This window comes from Nothobranchius furzeri, chromosome 2 (genome assembly GCF_043380555.1).
Source record: "Nothobranchius furzeri strain GRZ-AD chromosome 2, NfurGRZ-RIMD1, whole genome shotgun sequence".
Classification (NCBI taxonomy): domain Eukaryota; kingdom Metazoa; phylum Chordata; class Actinopteri; order Cyprinodontiformes; family Nothobranchiidae; genus Nothobranchius; species Nothobranchius furzeri.
Genome location: NC_091742.1, coordinates 64,806,197 through 64,825,988, shown reverse-complemented (window position 1 = coordinate 64,825,988; position 19,792 = coordinate 64,806,197). Strand labels below are relative to the sequence as shown.

At 40.8% G+C, this 19,792-nt stretch overlaps 1 non-coding gene and 22 pseudogenes across 1 annotated transcript; all 23 read right to left on the bottom strand.

The window, feature by feature from the left end:
- Positions 1-8,520: 8,520 nt before the first annotated feature.
- LOC129158343 (5S ribosomal RNA) lies at positions 8,521-8,639 on the bottom strand. The gene has a single exon (XR_011519527.1). It is a non-coding gene; the product is annotated as a 5S ribosomal RNA (ribosomal RNA).
- Positions 8,640-8,994: 355 nt separating this feature from the next.
- LOC139068114 (5S ribosomal RNA) lies at positions 8,995-9,114 on the bottom strand (annotated as a pseudogene).
- Positions 9,115-9,469: 355 nt separating this feature from the next.
- LOC129158346 (5S ribosomal RNA) lies at positions 9,470-9,588 on the bottom strand (annotated as a pseudogene).
- Positions 9,589-9,941: 353 nt separating this feature from the next.
- Positions 9,942-10,060, bottom strand: LOC129158660 (5S ribosomal RNA; annotated as a pseudogene).
- A 353-nt stretch (positions 10,061-10,413) lies between these two features.
- On the bottom strand, positions 10,414-10,532 carry LOC129157749 (5S ribosomal RNA; annotated as a pseudogene).
- A 353-nt stretch (positions 10,533-10,885) lies between these two features.
- Positions 10,886-11,004, bottom strand: LOC129158093 (5S ribosomal RNA; annotated as a pseudogene).
- Positions 11,005-11,359: 355 nt separating this feature from the next.
- On the bottom strand, positions 11,360-11,478 carry LOC129158117 (5S ribosomal RNA; annotated as a pseudogene).
- Positions 11,479-11,834: 356 nt separating this feature from the next.
- On the bottom strand, positions 11,835-11,943 carry LOC129158730 (5S ribosomal RNA; annotated as a pseudogene).
- An 817-nt stretch (positions 11,944-12,760) lies between these two features.
- Positions 12,761-12,879, bottom strand: LOC129157653 (5S ribosomal RNA; annotated as a pseudogene).
- A 353-nt stretch (positions 12,880-13,232) lies between these two features.
- On the bottom strand, positions 13,233-13,351 carry LOC129158337 (5S ribosomal RNA; annotated as a pseudogene).
- Positions 13,352-13,704: 353 nt separating this feature from the next.
- LOC129158542 (5S ribosomal RNA) lies at positions 13,705-13,823 on the bottom strand (annotated as a pseudogene).
- A 358-nt stretch (positions 13,824-14,181) lies between these two features.
- LOC129158354 (5S ribosomal RNA) lies at positions 14,182-14,300 on the bottom strand (annotated as a pseudogene).
- A 355-nt stretch (positions 14,301-14,655) lies between these two features.
- On the bottom strand, positions 14,656-14,774 carry LOC139067285 (5S ribosomal RNA; annotated as a pseudogene).
- A 353-nt stretch (positions 14,775-15,127) lies between these two features.
- LOC129158871 (5S ribosomal RNA) lies at positions 15,128-15,246 on the bottom strand (annotated as a pseudogene).
- A 355-nt stretch (positions 15,247-15,601) lies between these two features.
- LOC129158116 (5S ribosomal RNA) lies at positions 15,602-15,720 on the bottom strand (annotated as a pseudogene).
- Positions 15,721-16,076: 356 nt separating this feature from the next.
- Positions 16,077-16,185, bottom strand: LOC129158688 (5S ribosomal RNA; annotated as a pseudogene).
- Positions 16,186-16,537: 352 nt separating this feature from the next.
- LOC129158084 (5S ribosomal RNA) lies at positions 16,538-16,656 on the bottom strand (annotated as a pseudogene).
- A 361-nt stretch (positions 16,657-17,017) lies between these two features.
- Positions 17,018-17,136, bottom strand: LOC129158190 (5S ribosomal RNA; annotated as a pseudogene).
- A 355-nt stretch (positions 17,137-17,491) lies between these two features.
- LOC129158155 (5S ribosomal RNA) lies at positions 17,492-17,610 on the bottom strand (annotated as a pseudogene).
- Positions 17,611-17,965: 355 nt separating this feature from the next.
- On the bottom strand, positions 17,966-18,074 carry LOC129158473 (5S ribosomal RNA; annotated as a pseudogene).
- Positions 18,075-18,427: 353 nt separating this feature from the next.
- On the bottom strand, positions 18,428-18,546 carry LOC129158154 (5S ribosomal RNA; annotated as a pseudogene).
- Positions 18,547-18,907: 361 nt separating this feature from the next.
- LOC129158541 (5S ribosomal RNA) lies at positions 18,908-19,026 on the bottom strand (annotated as a pseudogene).
- Positions 19,027-19,379: 353 nt separating this feature from the next.
- LOC129158091 (5S ribosomal RNA) lies at positions 19,380-19,488 on the bottom strand (annotated as a pseudogene).
- Positions 19,489-19,792: the final 304 nt, after the last annotated feature.

The following is a 19,792-nucleotide window of genomic DNA, read 5'->3' as shown; positions in this document are numbered from 1 at the left end:
TAGTGACGTGCGGATTTGCTTACTAGTTAACTAGTGAGGCGCAGATATGCTCACTAGTTAACTAGTGAGGTGCGGATTTGCTCACTAGTTAACTAGTGAGGTGCGGATTTGCTCACTAGTTAACTAGTGAGGTGCAGATTTGCTCACTAGTTAACTAGTGAGGTGCGGATTTGCTCACTAGTTAACTAGTGAGGTGCGGATTTGCTCACTAGTTAACTAGTGAGGTGCAGATATGCTTACTAGTTAACTAGTGAGCATATCTGCACCTCACTAGTACCTCACTAGTTAACTAGTGAGCATATCTGCACCTCACTAGTTAACTAGTGAGGTGCGGATTTGCTCACTAGTTAACTAGTTACATCTAAAAACACATACAAGCTGACCATTTTTGTCCACTAGTTAACTAGTGGAACAATTGAAATTTCACCAGTTTACATGTGTGGCAGTGCAGCAGCTCACTAGTTAACTAGTGCCTGAAACACAAATTATGCATATTCTAATGAGAAGGCGGGCAGAAGACTCCTGTTGGGTATAAGAATCCCACCCAGTCTAAAACGTATGTGCTGTGGCCTCACAATCACATACTGATGGGTGTCCCTGAGCGCCAAGGCTTGCACTCATTAGTCATGGTTTGACACCTACTGGTTGGTCGTTGCGGCGGGTTCGAATCCCGCAGATGGCATTCCGCAATTGCTGTAACATTATTTATTTTCTCTTTGTGTTGTAATGTTCAAAGTTTTATTGTTTTACTGCTTTTATTCCCCCCTCCCAAATCAAGTAAAGAACCTCGTATGGTGTCGTGTAAGGGAGATCAGTTGGCGAGTTCAAGTCCCATTGAGGAGAATTGGAATTTAGTGTGCCAGTAATTTTATTGTAGTTCATTTTTGTTTGGTATTGAAAGTTTAGTATTGAAAAAGGCTATATTAAAAATAATTATTGAGATATATATATATATATCTCCATCCATCCATCCATCCATCTTCCCAAGAAATAGATCAAATGACACTGAGGGAAAAAACTGTGGTTATTTTGGAGAGGGTGCTCGCTGCAAAACCACAAAGGCGGAGCTGCACCCCGCCCATTCACGCAAACTCAGCCTAGCCCACTGACTTCCGTTTTTGTTTTCAACTTTATCGCAAACTGACCTGACCCACATGAATTACGGCTGTTACTAGTTTACAGTTGTTAATGCTATGTTCTATGCTCCAATTAAACAAGATAAATATAACTTGCTACATGACAAAGACTGAATATATCTCGAAATGAAAAGGTTTCTTTTAGCGAATATCTGCCTACAGCTGGTCTAATAAAACTGGTGTACAACAGCACTTCAGTCTATTGAATGGCCTCTGGTAGTCTAGTGGTAAAATCGTCTAAGTTGGTTTTTGCCTTCCCCTCAGCTGATGCTGGTTCGATTCTCGGTGGGGTCATCAGCAGTCTATTTAGCCAGCTGAAACATTCAATTTGTTTATATTTTAGTTGTAATGTTTATTTTCAGCAAAATATTTATGTCGCTAAAAGTTCTTTGAATTTGGTCGTTCCTAAACAGCATTTTAGTTGAAACTCTGCTCACAAATGGACTCACACTGGCTAAATAAACGAATAAATAAATAAATAAATAAATAAACACATTATATGTTAAACGGTATACCAGTAAATTGTTGTAAACATAGAACTGGCAAGTGTAGCTAGAAATGAAGAAAAGAGGTTGTAAACTACCTAAAACTTACACTACTGGGAGGCGAAACAGCATGTCAACCTGACTCCATAACCACTACACCACCACATCTGTTATAAATCAAGTGGCGTTACATGTAATTGTGCTGCCCAGTGTGTCTCTGAGATGGGATGTATGGTTTATTGGCGGTGTCTCAGTAGAAGTCATTTCAGAAATAATTTGTCAGAAAATTCACAGAATATCCAGATTTGAGAACCAAGACCAGACCCGCTTCGGGGGAGGAGACCAAATTGAAGCTGAGATGGGAGGAAAATGCATGAATGAGGCTAAAAATGGCTTTGGCGTGTTTCTTATGAGGAAATGACAATATAACATGATTAAAAGTTCCAAAAGTTAGATTTTTAATTATATGGAACCTTTACAAAAACTGTTCAATTCACTTCTCAACTCCGTCCTCAATCTCGCATTTTTTAGCTACAACACCCTCTTTGGTTCCAGAATGCTATCAAGTCTGACAACTGGAAGGAATTAGACTGACTCTAATGGAATGGGCGGGGCTGATTCTGGAATGGGCGGGGCTGACTCTGGTGCAGCTCCACCTTCTGGTGCAGCTCCGCCTTTGTGGTTCTGCAGCGAGCACCACTTGTTATTTTGAGCTAGTACCAGAAGACAGTGTAACCTTTTTTAGTTCTCTCCAGTCAAAACAAAACTTTAGACTTTTTTCTTTTTTAAATTTAACAGGGAACAGCAATCAATTGAACAGGGAACTGCAACCAGTAGTCACACAACAAAATAAAATCACACAAACAAAATAAAGTTACTCTCCTTTTTTCTTGGTGTCTGAAAAGGGCAGGGAAAACCATTAGACTCCAGTCACCCATCGAATGGACTCTTCACCCTCCTGCCCTCTGGGAAGCGCTACAGGAGCCTATGGACTAAGACTACCAGGTCCCGAAACAGTTTCTTCCCCACAGCTGTCAGACTCCTAAACTCTGCCTGCTGACATAACACCCCAAACCAGCAGCACCCTACATAAACTCTGTAGAAACAAGAAAGCCCTGCAAATCGATGCAGAGCGTCGCGGGATATGCCTGACTGGTCATATATATTACCTCTCATGACACTGACCTCTGACCCTATGAACTTGTGTATGTGATGAGTTTATTTACCTTTGATAGGGAGTTATGACCTCTGATTTTGTCAAAATCCTTCAACCCGTTCAGGAGATATTGCACACAAAAGCCAAATTTTCATATATACGGCCTCACACAACCTTGACCTTTGACCCTATGAGGTTTTGTACCTCATGAGTTTATTTACCTTAGATAGGGAATTCTCACCTGCGATTTGGTCAAAGTATTTCAACCTGTTCAGAAGATATTGCACACAAAAACCAATTTTTCATATATACGGCCTCACACAACCTTTACCTTTGACCCTATGAGGTTGTGACCTGATCAGTTTATCTACCTTTGATAGGGAGCTATCACCTCTGATTTGGTCAAAATCATTCAACCCATTCAGGCAATTTTTGATATATATATGACCTCACACAACCTTGACCTTTGACCCTATGACATTGTGTTCCTAATCAGTTCATGTACCCTTCATAGTAATAAAATACACAGGCGAGGGTCCGACTCTCTGGAGGACGCCATGTTGGATTCTATGTTTATTTAGCTGTATTTATGGTTTTGCTGGTGGTTTTTGACTCCTTTGAAAACTGTGCAACAACACTCTTCTTCTTCCTTTTCTTGTGTGTTATTTGGCGGATGGCACTCAACATAAAAAGATGCATTTCTCAAACAATTAATGTATTGGAGCGTGAACCTGAGTCATTAATCTCATATCCTAATTTGAGAGTTACAGCTAGAGTCCAGAGGGTTTTGTTGGCTTTATGAGCATTAGTTAGTAAGGTCCTCACTTGAACAAAAAATACAGCTTGTTTGCAGTGACTTTGGTATTTACTACCCCCTATTGCCAGAAATCTACACACTTTCCCTTTAAGCGCGTTGTCTCTTTAAGACTGGTCCTGGGTGACATTGGAGTTTACAGCGAGGCCGTAGAAATTCTCTGTCTGGATATTTATTGTGGAGATTAATGGACTAAAATGGGTTGCTGCACCGTGACTGTCTTCTCCTTTTTTTGGAGAGTAAAAACTATATTTTGGTTTTTAAATGCTGCCGCTGCACCGTGTTAAGAAATCATATTACTGGTTGGTTCGAAATGGGTTGAAATGTTCACATTTCTTCTTTGCTTTACATGCTGATCACTAAAGCGTGCTTTAATTAATATTGCGTTTTCGTAAAATGTAAGAGCAAACAAGGGGGATTTTAATTGACAAAAATAATAAAATCAGCACATTTCCAAGCCAACTGCGGTTAACATTGGCACGTCGGCTTGAAAAATATCTCCTTTTTGCCGTAAATAACACACATTTCATAGCTGTTGTGGGTTATGTATGTGTTCATCAGTGCTTGAGAACTGTAACTTGGGGAGCGGGTCGTAATTGTGGGCTTTTAATGCGGTGCTGTCTGTGGCGAGGTGTTGGTAGGGTCTGATCGGAGCTGCAGCCAGAGCGTTTCTCCCGACCAGCGGCTGCTGGGAGCTGGTTCACGGTGAAGCAGCCCACGCAGCCGAACGAGGGCTTCCCGGCTAAGAGCTGACCGCAGCGGCCCCGACGACCGCGGGCCAGCGACCCGAGAAATAACATGGGGAGTCCTGCTGCTGCCTGCTGTTGTTTGTTTTCCGTAGTAAATACCTGAATATGCAGAGACTCAACAGGTCATTCAGTTGTATGGTATCATTCAGATGATCAAATGAAATGTTGCAACATTAATATCAGTTTACCTGATCTTGATCAATAATCACATTGATGAATTGGTGCATGAATAACTACAGACCCTGCTTCCTGCAGCAGCTTTTTCTGCTCTAGATTTATGATCTGCTATTTGTATATTTCAACGAAAAAGACGGAAATGGCATTAATTATTTAGATTTATTTGTGGATTTTTTTGTCGATGTTAACCCTGTTGTGTCTCAGTTCATGAAGCTGTTTTCAATGTTTCCCGCGATGCGAGCAGCTGATTGTGCAGCAGATGGCCGCGGACATGATCAATTTCGAAGTGCTAGTTCTGGATCAAGAGAAAGCCTGCTGTGCTGTGCCGATGATTTTATTTTGCGAGGATGGATTGAGGAAGGGGGACACACATGCTTAAATATCGACTGTCGGCAATAATCAGATTCATACTCATAAAATACTTGTTTACATGTTTTGTGTGTGTGTGTGTGTGTGTGTGTGTGTGTGTGTGTGTGTGTGTGTGTGTGTGTGTAACTCTGCCCACTAATCCGTTACGTATTTTGTTTCTTGTTGACATAAATACAAAAATTATGCAAAAGAAAAGAAGTGAAATAATGTACAAAATTAAAGTGTATGAACCAGTATCGAACCCGCGACCTTCACCATTGCAGGCGAACGCGTTAGTCACTAGACCACCAGCAACAGGTGCTAAATCTCTTTGCAAATTTATGTCTTTAAAACACAATGAGTGCTGGCAGGCTTTACAGCAACGTATGTCAAATCGAGCCTTTTTTATTATTATAAACTTGTCGCTTCCGTACAAATGTGAAACAATATATCTGACGGAGATTTCTGCGGAGTTTCTGCACTTTCCTGTCAACAGAAACAGACATGCTGTCTGCCGCTGCCTTCCGCCTCCAGGCTTTTTCAGACTAATAACTGAAAACTAAAGACTGCACACGTTAACTGAACAAAGATTACAGCAATACACCACAACTTTCTCGCTACAAATATCGTCAAAACATATTTATGTGCTCAAACGATCTTAGTTTTATCAAATTTTCTCTTAGAACAGCCTGAACAGAGTCCGCCATACTTTCTCTGTTTCTCAGTCCTAAATGGACCAATCACATTGCTGTTCTGCATTTCTTCATTTGCATGTAAAGGCCGGATTTGCTCACTAGCTAACTAGTGAGCAGTACAGCGGTCGAACTAGTTAACATGTTACACAGAATGCCAGCCAAGTGTGTATTTATTCAAATTCCACAAATTTACTAGTTTTAGGGGCATTTTTCTGCAGCTAGTTAACTAGTGACAGTGTTTTGTGTTCACTACTTAACATGTAAGGCTCAGTTTGCCCTCTATAAGCTAGTGAGAAAAAATTATAATGCAGATATGCTCACTAGTTAACTAGTGAGTGCTTCCTGTCCCATTACAAGTGAACTAGAAAGGCCAAATATGTCAACTAGTTAACTAGTGAAGGTAAATTTGTCACTAGTTAACTAGTAAGAACACATTTTTACATAACAAGTAAACTAGATTGCTCCAAAAACAGCAACTAGTGTGCGTCTTGTGCGCACTAGTTAACTAGTGAGCATATCTGCACCTCACTAGTTAACTAGTGAGCATATCTGCACCTCACTAGTTAACTAGTGAGCAAATCCGCACCTCACTAGTTAACTAGTGAGCAAATCCGCACCTCACTAGTTAACTAGTGAGCAAATCCGCACCTCACTAGTTAACTAGTGAGCAAATCCGCACTTCACTAGTTAACTAGTGAGCAAATCCGCGCCTCACTAGTTAGCTAGTAAGCAAATCCGCACTTCACTAGTTAACTAGTGAGCATATCTGTGCCTCACTAGTTAACTAGTGAGCAAATCTGCACCCTACTAGTTAACTAGTTGGCGTTTTGGGGCCCACTAGTTAACTAGTGAGCATATCTGCACTTTACAAGTTAACTAGTGATGCTTTTTTGCACCTTACTAGTTAACTAGTGGGCGCTTTAGGGCACACTAGTTAACTAGTGAGCAAATCTGCACCTCACTAGTTAACTAGTGAGCAAATCCGCACATCACTAGTTAACTAGTGAGCATATCTGTGCCTCACTAGTTAACTAGTGAGCAAATCCGCACCCTACTAGTTAACTTGTTGACATTTTGGGGCCCACTAGTTAACTAGTGAGCATATCTGCACCTTACTAGTTAACTAGTGATGCTTTTTTGCACCTTACTAGTTAACTAGTGGGCGCTTTAGGGCGCACTAGTTAACTAGTGAGCAAATCTGCACCTCACTAGTTAACTAGTGAGCATATCCGCACCTTACTAGTTAACTTGTGGGCGATTTGGGGCCCACTAGTGAACTAGTGACACTTATTTTGCACCTCACTAGTTAACTAGTGGACATTTGTACCCTCTCTAGTTAACTAGTGAGCAGTTCTGCCTTCACAAGTTTACATGTAAGTGTCACACTGAAGCCACTACTAGTTCACTAGCTGAGGTTCCTCTGGCAAGCATGTTAACTTGTGTGCCGCATGCAAATGTTTGGGGTGGGATTTTACGAAATTCCGCACTGTGATTGGTTGTCATATTTTATTTTGACACAGGGAGCCAATAGAGAGTCTTAATTTGAGAAATTCTCCGCCTCCTAATTAGAATTCTGCGCAACTAGCTAGCTAGTGTGAATGTAGACTTGAACTAGTTTACCAGTATACATTTATGTCCTCACTAGTTAACTAGTTTGGACAATGGATGCATCAACTAGGTAACTAGTGAGCCTGCTGCCATCAACTAGCTAGCTAGTGAGCCATTAATGGTTCACTAGTTAACTAGTGGCACTGACCTACTCCAACTAGTTAACTAGTTAGGAGTTAAGCCTTCACTAGTTAACTAGTGTGCACATTTTGGCCATCAATAGTTAACTAGTGAGACACAAAAAACCTTCAACTAGCTGACTGGTATGCACTTTGGCCTTTACTAGTTAACTAGTGAGCCATTTATGTGACAACTAGTTAACTAGTGAAGCGAAAATGTGTTCACTAGTTAACTAGTGCACATTTATGTCTACCACAAGTTAACTAGTGTGCACATTTTGGCCATCACTAGTTAACTAGTGAGACACAAAAACCTTCAACTAGCTGACTGGTATGCATTTTGGTCTTTACTAGTTAACTAGTGAGCCATTTATGTGTCAACTAGTTAACTAGTGAAGCCAAAATATGTTCACTAGTTAACTAGTGCGCATTTATGTCTACCACAAGTTAACTAGTGTGCACATTTTGACCGTCACTAGTTAACTAGTGAGACAAATACCTTCAAGTAGCCGACTGGTATGCATTTCTGCTTTTACTAGTTAACTAGTGAGCAGTTTTTGTGTCAACTAGTTAACTACTGAAGCCTAAATGTGTTCACTAGTTAACTAGTGCGCATTTCTGCTGTCACTAGTTAACTAGTGGGCACATTTTCACCCTCGATATTTAACTAGTTGACACAAACATGTCTAACTAGTTAACTAGTGGACAGAAATGGCTTACATGTTCATGACAATTCTGGCTGATATCCTGATATCAGAATAAATGCTCATTTGGCTTGCCATACAAGAGGTCTCCCAAACAGGTACTGACCAGGCCCAACCCTGGATTGCTTCCGAGATCAGACGGGATAGGGCTTTTTCAGGGTGGTATGGCCGTAAGCGAAGGACACACCTTGAAAAATCTCTGAAAATTCCCTTGTGTATTTGTCAAGGTATGATTGTGTCGCCCACTGCAAAGACTAGATTCTTGCATATGGAGGTAAAAGGCTAAAATAAACAGTTGTCTTCATCACTGTTGCTCTTTTTTCGAGTAACAATCGGCTCCCACCCCATTTCATGTCTCTAAATTGCCAGCACTGAGACATTATTGCTAGGGACAAATCAAAGGAGCTTTATTACCAACAAGTGTGTGCAGTTCGTGTGGAACAGCTGCCTTTAAAATTATTCGATGACGAAGCTGTTCAAAGATGTGGTGAAGTGAAAAAAACTGTATTTTATAACAAATTAGTGAAAATGCTTACAGCACCTGGTATTCCCAAGAGGTCTCCCACACAGGTACTGACCAGGCCCAACCCTGGATTGATTCCGAGACCAGACGGGATCGGGCTTTTTCAGGGTGGTATGGCTGTAAGCAATGGAAAAACCTTGAAAAATCTCTGAAAAATCGCTTGTGTATTTGTCAAGGTATGATTGTGTCGCCCACTGCAAAGACTAGATTCTTGCATATAGAGGTAAAAGGCTAAGTTAAACAGTTGTCTTCATCATTGTTGCTCTTCTTTAGACTCTAACAATTGGCTCCCACCCCATTTCTTGTCTCTAAAATGCCAGCACTGAGACATTATTGATAGGGACACATCAAAGGAGGTTTATTTCCAACAAGTGTGTGCAGTTCTTGTGGAACACCTGGCTTTAAAATTATTCAATGACGAAGCTGTTCAAAGCTGTGGTGAAGTGAAAAAAACTGTATTTTATAACAAATTAGTGAAAAAGCTTACAGCACCTGGTATTCCCAAGAGTTCTCCCATACAGGTACTGACCAGGCCCAACCCTGGAATTGCTTTAGAGTTCAGACGGGATTGGGCTTTTTCAGGGTGGTATGGCTGTAAGCGCAGGAAAATCCTTGAAAAATCTCTGAAAAATCCCTTGTGTATTTGTCAAGGCATGATTGTGTCGCCCACTGCAAAGACTAGATTCTTGCATATAGAGGTAAAAGGCTAAGTTAAACAGTTGTCTTCATCATTGTTGCTCTTCTTTAGACTCTAACAATTGGCTTCCACCCCATTTCTTGTCTCTAAAATGCCAGCACTGAGACATTATTGCTAGGGACACATCAAAGGAGGTTTATTTCAACAAGTGTGTGCAGTTCGTGTGGAACACCTGGCTTTAAAATTATTCAATGACGAAGCTGTTCAAAGCTGTGGTTTAAGTGAAAAAAACTGTATTTTATAACAAATTAGTGAAAAAGCTTACAGCACCTGGTATTCCCAAGAGGTCTCCCATACAGGTACTGACCAGGCCCAACCCTGGATTGCTTCAGAGATCAGACAGGATTGGGCTTTTTCAAGGTGGTATGGCCGAAAGCGATGGAAAAACCTTGAAAAATCTCTGAAAAATCCCTTGTGTATTTGTCAAGGTATGATTGTGTCGCCCACTGCAAAGACTAGATTCTTGCATATGGAGGTAAAAGGCTAAGTTAAACAGTTGCCTTCATCACTGTTGCTCTTTTTTCGAGTAACAATCGGCTCCCACCCCATTTCTTGTCTCTAAAATGCCAGCACTGAGACATTATTGCTAGGGACAAATCAAAGGAGGTTTATTACCAACAAGTGTGTGCAGTTCGTGTGGAACACCTGGCTTTAAAATTATTCAATGACGAAGCTGTTCAAAGCTGTGGTGAAGTGAAAAAAACTGTATTTTATAACAAATTAGTGAAAATGCTTACAGCACCTGGTATTCCCAAGAGGTCTCCCATACAGGTACTGACCAGGCCCAACCCTGGATTGCTTCCGAGAACAGACGGGATCGGGCTTTTTCAGGGTGGTATGGATGTAAGCAAAGGAAAAGCCTTGAAACATCTCTGAAAAATCCCTTGTGTATTTGTCAAGGTATGATTGTGTCGCCCACTGCAAAGACTAGATTCTTGCATATGGAGGTAAAAGGCTAAGTTAAACAGTTGTCTTCATCACTGTTGCTCTTTTTTCGAGTAACAATCGGCTCCCACCCCATTTCTTGTCTCTAAAATGCCAGCACTGAGACATTATTGCTAGGGACAAATCAAAGGAGGTTTATTACCAACAAGTGTGTGCAGTTCGTGTGGAACACCTGGCTTTAAAATTATTGAATGACAAAGCTGTTCAAAGCTGTGGTGAAGTGAAAAAAACTCTATTTTATAACAAATTAGTGAAAAAGCTTACAGCACCTGGTATTCCCAAGAGGTCTCCCATACAGGGACTGACCAGGCTCAACCCTGGATTGCTTCCGAGATCAGATGGGATCGGGCTTTTTCAGGGTGGTATGGCTGTAAGCGAAGGAAAAACCTTGAAAAATCTCTGAAAAATCCCTTGTGTATTTGTCAGAGTATGATTGTGTCGCCCACTGCAAAGTCTAGATTCTTGCATATGGAGGTAAAAGGCTAAGTTAAACAGTTGTCTTCATCACTGTTGCTCTTTTTTAGAGTAACAATCGGCTCCCACCCCATTTCTTGTCTCTAAAATGCCAGCACTGAGACATTATTGCTAGGGACAAATCAAAGGAGGTTTATTACCAACAAGTGTGTGCAGTTCGGGTGGAAAACCTGGCTTTAAAATTATTCAATGACGAAGCTGATCAAAGATGTGCTGAAGTGAAAAAAACTGTATTTTATAACAAATTAGTGAAAAAGCTTACAGCACCTGGTATTCCCAAGAGGTCTCCCATACAGGTACTGACCAGGCTCAACCCTGGATAGCTTCAGAGATCAGACGGAATCGTGTTTTTTCAGGGTGGCTTGGCCATAAACAAAGGAAAAACCTTGAAAAATCTCTGCAAAATCCCTTGTGTATTTGTCAAGGTATGAATGTGTCGCCCACTGCAATGACTAGATTCTTTTATATAGAGGTAAAAGGCTAAGTTAAACAGTTGTCTTAATCATTGTTGCTCTTCTTTAGACTCTAAAAATTGGCTCCCACCCCATTTCTTGTCTCTAAAATGCCAGCACTGAGACATTATTGCTAGGGACAAATCAAAGGAGGTTTATTACCAACAAGTGTGTGAAGTTTGTGTGGAACACCTGGCTTTAAAATTATTCAATGACGAAGCTGTTCAAAGCTGTGGTGAAGTGAAAAAAACTGTATTTTATAACAAATTAGTGAAAAAGCTTACAGCACCTGGTATTCCCAAGAGGTCTCCCATAGAGGTACTGACCAGGCCCAACCCTGGATTGATTCCGAGATCAGACGGGAATGGGCTTTTTCAGGGTGGTATGGCTGTAAGCGATGGAAAAACCTTGGAAAATCTCTGAAAATACCCTTGTGTATTTGTCAAAGTATGATTGTGTCGCCCACTGCAAAGACTATATTCTTGCATATGGAGGTAAAAGGCTAAGTTAAACAGTTGTCTTCATCACTGTTGCTCTTTTTTAGAGTAACAATTGGCTCCCACCCCATTTCTTGTCTCTAAAATGCCAGCACTGAGACATTATTGCTAGGGACAAATCAAAGGAGGTTTATTACCAAGAAGTGTGTGCAGTTAGTGTGGAACACCTGGCTTTAAAATTATTCAAAGACGAAACTGTTCAAAGATGTGGTGAAGTGAAAAAAAAAACTGTATTTTATAACAAATTAGTGAAAAAGCTTACAACACCTGGTATTCCCAAGAGGTCTCCCATGCAGGTACTGACCAGGACCAACCCTGGATTGATTCCGAGATCGGGCTTTTTCAGGGTGGTATGGCCGTAAGCGATAGAAAAACCTTTAAAAATCTCTGAAAAATCCCTTGTGTATTTGTCAAAGTATGATTGTGTCGCCCACTGCAAAGACTAGATTCTTGCATATGGAGGTAAAAGGCTAAGTTAAACAGTTGTCTTCATCACTGTTGCTCTTTTTTCGAGTAATAATCGGCTCCCACCCCATTTCTTGTCTCTAAAATGCCAGCACTGAGACATTATTGCTAGGGACAAATCAAAGGAGGTTTATTACCAACAAGTGTGTGCAGTTTGTGTGGAACACCTGGCTTTAAAATGATTCAAAGACGAAACTGTTCAAAGATGTGGTGAAGTGAAAAAAAAACTGTATTTTATAACAAATTAGTGAAAAAGCTTACAACACCTGGTATTCCCAAGAGGTCTCCCATGCAGGTACTGACCAGGCCCAATCCTGGAATGATTCCGAGATCGGGCTTTTTCAGGGTGGTATGGCCGTAAGCGATAGAAAAACCTTGAAAAATCTCTGAAAAATCCCTTGTGTATTTGTCAAAGTATGATTGTGTCGCCCACTGCAAAGACTAGATTCTTGCATATGGAGGTAAAAGGCAAAGTTAAACAGTTGTCTTCATCACTGTTGCTCTTTTTTCGAGTAACAATCAGCTGCCACCCCATTTCTTGTCTCTAAAATGCCAGCACTGAGACATTATTGCTAGGGACAAATCAAAGGAGGTTTATTACCAACAAGTGTGTGCAGTTCGTGTGGAACACCTGCCTTTAAAATTATTCAATGACGAAGCTGTTCAAAGATGTGGTGAAGTGAAAAAAACTGTATTTTATAACAAATTAGTGAAAAAGCTTACAGCGCCTGGTATTCCCAAGAGGTCTCCCATACAGGCACTGACCAGGCCCAACCCTGGATTGCTTCCGAGATCAGACAGGATTGGGCTTTTTCAGGGTGGTATGGCCGTAAGCGAAGGACACACCTTGAAAAATCTCTGAAAATTCCCTTGTGTATTTGTCAAGGTATGATTGTGTCGCCCACTGCAAAGACTAGATTCTTGCATATGGAGGTAAAAGGCTAAGTTAAACAGTTGTCTTCATCACTGTTGCTCTTTTTTCGAGTAACAATCGGCTCCCACCCCATTTCTTGTCTCTAAAATGCCAGCACTGAGACATTATTGCTAGGGACAAATCAAAGGAGGTTTATTACCAACAAGTGTGTGCAGTTCGTGTGGAACACCTGGCTTTAAAATTATTGAATGACAAAGCTGTTCAAAGCTGTGGTGAAGTGAAAAAAACTGTATTTTATAACAAATTAGTGAAAAAGCTTACAGCACCTGGTATTCCCAAGAGGTCTCCCATACAGGGACTGACCAGGCTCAACCCTGGATTGCTTCCGAGATCAGATGGGATCGGGCTTTTTCAGGGTGGTATGGCTGTAAGCGAAGGAAAAACCTTGAAAAATCTCTGAAAAATCCCTTGTGTATTTGTCAGAGTATGATTGTGTCGCCCACTGCAAAGTCTAGATTCTTGCATATGGAGGTAAAAGGCTAAGTTAAACAGTTGTCTTCATCACTGTTGCTATTTTTTAGAGTAACAATCGGCTCCCACCCCATTTCTTGTCTCTAAAATGCCAGCACTGAGACATTATTGCTAGGGACAAATCAAAGGAGGTTTATTACCAACAAGTGTGGGCAGTTCGGGTGGAAAACCTGGCTTTAAAATTATTCAATGAAGAAGCTGTTCAAAGATGTGGTGAAGTGAAAAAAACTGTATTTTATAACAAATTAGTGAAAAAGCTTACAGCACCTGGTATTCCCAAGAGGTCTCCCATACAGGTACTGACCAGGCTCAACCCTGGATAGCTTCAGAGATCAGACGGAATCGTGTTTTTTCAGGGTGGCTTGGCCATAAACAAAGGAAAAACCTTGAAAAATCTCTGAAAAATTCCTTGTGTATTTGTCAAATCAAAGTATGATTGTGTCGCCCACTGCAAAGACTAGATTCTTGCATATGGAGGTAAAAGGCTAAGTTAAACAGTTGTCTTCATCACTGTTGCTCTTTTTTCGAGTAACAATCGGCTCCCACCCCATTTCTTGTCTCTAAAATTCCAGCACTGAGACATTATTGCTAGGGACAAATCAAAGGAGGTTTATTACCAACAAGTGTGTGCAGTTCGTGTGGAACACCTGGCTTTAAAATTATTCAATGACGAAGCTGTTCAAAGCTGTGGTGAAGTGAAAAAAACTGTATTTTATAACAAATTAGTGAAAAAGCTTACAGCACCTGGTATTCCCAAGAGGTCTCCCATACAGGTACTGACCAGGCTCAACCCTGGATAGCTTCAGAGATCAGACGGAATCGTGTTTTTTCAGGGTGGCTTGGCCATAAACAAAGGAAAAACCTTGAAAAATCTCTGCAAAATCCCTTGTGTATTTGTCAAGGTATGAATGTGTCGCCCACTGCAATGACTAGATTCTTGCATATAGAGGTAAAAGGCTAAGTTAAACAGTTGTCTTAATCATTGTTGCTCTTCTTTAGACTCTAACAATTGGCTCCCACCCCATTTCTTGTCTCTAAAATGCCAGCACTGAGACATTATTGCTAGGGACAAATCAAAGGAGGTTTATTACCAACAAGTGTGTGAAGTTTGTGTGGAACACCTGGCTTTAAAATTATTCAATGACGAAGCTGTTCAAAGCTGTGGTGAAGTGAAAAAAACTGTATTTTATAACAAATTAGTGAAAAAGCTTACAGCACCTGGTATTCCCAAGAGGTCTCCCATACAGGTACTGACCAGGCCCAACCCTGGATTGATTCCGAGATCAGACGGGAATGGGCTTTTTCAGGGTGGTATGGCTGTAAGCGATGGAAAAACCTTGGAAAATCTCTGAAAATACCCTTGTGTATTTGTCAAAGTATGATTGTGTCGCCCACTGCAAAGACTAGATTCTTGCATATGGAGGTAAAAGGCTAAGTTAAACAGTTGTCTTCATCACTGTTGCTCTTTTTTAGAGTAACAATTGGCTCCCACCCCATTTCTTGTCTCTAAAATGCCAGCACTGAGACATTATTGCTAGGGACAAATCAAAGGAGGTTTATTACCAACAAGTGTGTGCAGTTCGTGTGGAACACCTGGCTTTAAAATTATTCAATGACGAAACTGTTCAAAGATGTGGTGAAGTGAAAAAAACTGTATTTTATAACAAATTAGTGAAAAAGCTTACAGCACCTGGTATTCCCAAGAGGTCTCCCATACAGGTACTGACCAGGCCCAACCATGGATTGCTTCAGAGTTCAGACGGGACTGGGCTTTTTCAGGGTGGAATGGCTGTAAGCGCAGGAAAAACCTTTAAAAATCTCTGAAAAATCCCTTGTGTATTTGTCAAGGCATGATTGTGTCGCCCACTGCAAAGACTAGATTCTTGCATATAGAGGTAAAAGGCTAAGTTAAACAGTTGTCTTCATCATTGTTGCTCTTCTTTAGACTCTAACAATTGGCTCCCACCCCATTTCTTGTATCTAAAATGCCAGCACTGAGACATTATTGCTAGGGACAAATCAAAGGAGGTTTATTACCAACAAGTGTGTGCAGTTAGTGTGGAACACCTGGCTTTAATATTATTCAATGACGAAGCTGTTCAAAGCTGTGGTGAAGTGAAAAAAACTGTATTTTATAACAAATTAGTGAAAAAGCTTACAGCACCTGGTATTCCCAAGAGGTCTTCCATACAGGTACTGACCAGGCCCAACCCTGGATTGCTTCCAAGATGAGACGGGATTGGGCTTTTTCAGGGTGGTATGGCCGTAAGCGATGGAAAAACCTTGAAAAATCTCTGAAAAATCCCTTATGTATTTGTCAAAGTATGATTGTGTCGCCCACTGCAAAGACTAGATTCTTGCATATAGAGGTAAAAGGCTAAGTTAAACAGTTGTCTTCATCATTGTTGCTCTTCTTTAGACTCTAACAATTGGCTCCCACCCGATTTCTTGTCTCTAAAATGCCAGCACTGAGACATTATTGCTAGGGACAAATAAAAGGAGGTTTATTACCAACAAGTTTGTGCAGTTCGTGTGGAACACCTGGCTTTAAAATTATTCAATGACGAAGCTGTTCAAAGAGGTGGTGAAGTGAAAAAAAACTGTATTTTATAACAAATTAGTGAAAAAGCTTACAGCACCTGATATTCCCAAGAGGTCTCCCATACAGGTACTGACCAGGCCCAATCCTGGATTGCTTCCGAGATCAGGCTTTTTCAGGGTGGTATGGCCGTAAGCGATAGAAAAACCTTGAAAATCTCTGAAAAATCCCTTGTGTATTTGTCAAAGTATGATTGTGTCGCCCACTGCAAAGACTAGATTCTTGCATATGGAGGTAAAAGGCTAAGTTAAACAGTTGTCTTCATCACTGTTGCTCTTTTTTCGAGTAAGAATTAGCTGCCACCCCATTTCTTGTCTCTAAAATGCCAGCACTGAGACATTATTGCTAGGGACAAATCAAAGGAGGTTTATTACCAACAAGTGTGTGCAGTTCGTGTGGAACACCTGGCTTTAAAATTATTCAATGACGAAGCTGTTCAAAGATGTGTTGAAGTGAAAAAAACTGTATTTTATAACAAATTAGTGAAAAAGCTTACAGCACCTGGTATTCCCAAGAGGTCTCCCATACAGGTACTGACCAGGCCCAACCCTGGATTGCTTCCGAGATCAGACGGGATCGCGCTTTTTCAGGGTGGTATGGCCGTAAGCGAAGGAAAAACCTTGAAAAATCTCTGAAAAATTCCTTGTGTATTTGTCAAATCAAAGTATGATTGTGTCGCCCACTGCAAAGACTAGATTCTTGCATATAGAGGTAAAAGGCTAAGTTAAACAGTTGTCTTCATCATTGTTGCTCTTCTTTAGACTCTAACAATTGGCTCCCACTCCATTTCTTGTCTCTAAAATGCCAGCACTGAGACATTATTGCTAGGGACAAATCAAAGGAGGTTTATTACCAACAAGTGTGTGCAGTTCGTATGGAACACCTGGCTTTAAAATTATTCAATGACGAAACTGTTCAAAGATGTGGTGAAGTGAAAAAAAACTGTATTTTATAACAAATTAGTGAAAAAGCTTACAGCACCTGGTATTCCCAAGAGGTCTCCCATACAGGTACTGACCAGGCCCAACGCTGGATTGCTTCAGAGTTCAGACGGGATTGGGCTTTTTCAGGGTGGAATGGCTGTAAGCGCAGGAAAAACCTTGAAAAATCTCTGAAAAATCCCTTGTGTATTTGTCAAAGTATGATTGTGTCGCCCACTGCAAAGACTAGATTCTTGCATATAGAGGTAAAAGGCTAAGTTAAACAGTTGTCTTCATCATTGTTGCTCTTCTTTAGACTCTAACAATTGGCTCCCACCCCATTTCTTGTATCTAAAATGCCAGCACTGAGACATTATTGCTAGGGACAAATCAAAGGAGGTTTATTACCAACAAGTGTGTGCAGTTAGTGTGGAACACCTGGCTTTAATATTATTCAATGACGAAGCTGTTCAAAGCTGTGGTGAAGTGAAAAAAAATGTATTTTATAACAAATTAGTGAAAAAGCTTACAGCACCTGGTATTCCCAAGAGGTCTTCCATACAGGTACTGACCAGGCCCAACCCTGGATTGCTTTCGAGATGAGACGGGATTGGGCTTTTTCAGGGTGGTATGGCCGTAAGCGATGGAAAAACCTTGAAAAATCTCTGAAAAATCCCTTGTGTATTTGTCAAAGTATGATTGTGTCGCCCACTGCAAAGACTAGATTCTTGCATATAGAGGTAAAAGGCTAAGTTAAACAGTTGTCTTCATCATTGTTGCTCTTCTTTAGACTCTAACAATTGGCTCCCACCCGATTTCTTGTCTCTAAAATGCCAGCACTGAGACATTATTGCTAGGGACAAATAAAAGGAGGTTTATTACCAACAAGTTTGTGCAGTTCGTGTGGAACACCTGGCTTTAAAATTATTCAATGACGAAGCTGTTCAAAGAGTTGGTGAAGTGAAAAATACTGTATTTTATAACAAATTAGTGAAAAAGCTTACAGCACCTGATATTCCCAAGAGGTCTCCCATACAGGTACTGACCAGGCCCAATCCTGGATTGATTCCGAGATCAGGCTTTTTCAGGGTGGTATGGCCGTAAGCGATAGAAAAACCTTGAAAAATCTCTGAAAAATCCCTTGTGTATTTGTCAAAGTATGATTGTGTCGCCCACTGCAAAGACTAGATTCTTGCATATGGAGGTAAAAGGCTAAGTTAAACAGTTGTCTTCATCACTGTTGCTCTTTTTTCGAGTAACAATCAGCTGCCACCCCATTTCTTGTCTCTAAAATGCCAGCACTGAGACATTATTGCTAGGGACAAATCAAAGGAGGTTTATTACCAACAAGTGTGTGCAGTTCGTGTGGAACACCTGGCTTTAAAATTATTCAATGACGAAGCTGTTCAAAGATGTGTTGAAGTGAAAAAAACTGTATTTTATAACAAATTAGTGAAAAAGCTTACAGCACCTGGTATTCCCAAGAGGTCTCCCATACAGGTACTGACCAGGCCCAACCCTGGATTGCTTCCGAGATCAGACGGGATCGCGCTTTTTCAGGGTGGTATGGCCGTAAGCGAAGGAAAAACCTTGAAAAATCTCTGAAAAATTCCTTGTGTATTTGTCAAATCAAAGTATGATTGTGTCGCCCACTGCAAAGACTAGATTCTTGCATATAGAGGTAAAAGGCTAAGTTAAACAGTTGTCTTCATCATTGTTGCTCTTCTTTAGACTCTAACAATTGGCTCCCACCCCATTTCTTGTCTCTAAAATGCCAGCACTGAGACATTATTGCTAGGGACAAATCAAAGGAGGTTTATTACCAACAAGTGTGTGCAGTTCGTATGGAACACCTGGCTTTAAAATTATTCAATGACGAAACTGTTCAAAGATGTGGTGAAGTGAAAAAAAACTGTATTTTATAACAAATTAGTGAAAAAGCTTACAGCACCTGGTATACCCAAGAGGTCTCCCATACAGGTACTGACCAGGCCCAACCCTGGATTGCTTCCAAGATCAGACGGGATCGGGCTTTTTCAGGGTGGTATGGCCGTAAGCGATAGAAAAACCTTGAAAAATCTCTGAAAAATCCCTTGTGTATTTGTCAAAGTATGATTGTGTCGCCCACTGCAAAGACTAGATTCTTGCATATGGAGGTAAAAGGCTAAGTTAAACAGTTGTCTTCATCACTGTTGCTCTTTTTTCGAGTAACAATTGGCTCCCACCCCATTTCTTGTCTCTAAAATTCCAGCACTGAGACATTATTGCTAGGGACAAATCAAAGGAGGTTTATTACCAACAAGTGTGTGCAGTTCGTGTGGAACACCTGGCTTTAAAATTATTCAATGACGAAGCTGTTCAAAGCTGTGGTGAAGTGAAAAAAACTGTATTTTATAACAAATTAGTGAAAAAGCTTACAGCACCTGGTATTCCCAAGAGGTCTCCCATACAGGTACTGACCAGGCCCAATCCTGGATTGATTCCGAGATCAGGCTTTTTCAGGGTGGTATGGCCGTAAGCGATAGAAAAACCTTGAAAAATCTCTGAAAAATCCCTTGTGTATTTGTCAAAGTATGATTGTGTCGCCCACTGCAAAGACTAGATTCTTGCATATGGAGGTAAAAGGCTAAGTTAAACAGTTGTCTTCATCACTGTTGCTCTTTTTTCGAGTAACAATCAGCTGCCACCCCATTTCTTGTCTCTAAAATGCCAGCACTGAGACATTATTGCTAGGGACAAATCAAAGGAGGTTTATTACCAACAAGTGTGTGCAGTTCGTGTGGAACACCTGGCTTTAAAATTATTCAATGACAAAGCTGTTCAA